Genomic DNA, 316 nt, shown 5'->3' with positions numbered 1-316 from the left:
ATTTCAACTCAGTCTAACTTTGATATTGGTGATGATCTTGTGTTGGGGGTTTATATCCATCGATCTGATCGACTTAAAACTGATCTCCTGGTATCTCATCCTGTGGTTAAAATCCATGTCGTTGATCAGAGAAGTGGCTTTTATGTCAAGAGGGATCATAGGTGACTTTTAATAAACTGTTTCTGTTATCAAGAATTGCAATAAATAGGTGTACTCTTCACTAGAAAATTAAGTAAGAAAATGAAAACAATGTGGAATTTTAAGCTTGCAAGTCATTTGTTAGTTTCCACATCTATGCTAATGTGTATATATATAT

Source organism: Acanthisitta chloris, unplaced genomic scaffold (genome assembly GCF_000695815.1).
Source record: "Acanthisitta chloris isolate BGI_N310 unplaced genomic scaffold, ASM69581v1 scaffold43420, whole genome shotgun sequence".
Lineage (NCBI taxonomy): Eukaryota > Metazoa > Chordata > Aves > Passeriformes > Acanthisittidae > Acanthisitta > Acanthisitta chloris.
The sequence above is the reverse complement of the archived record's forward strand: the minus strand, read 5'-3'. Positions refer to the sequence as shown.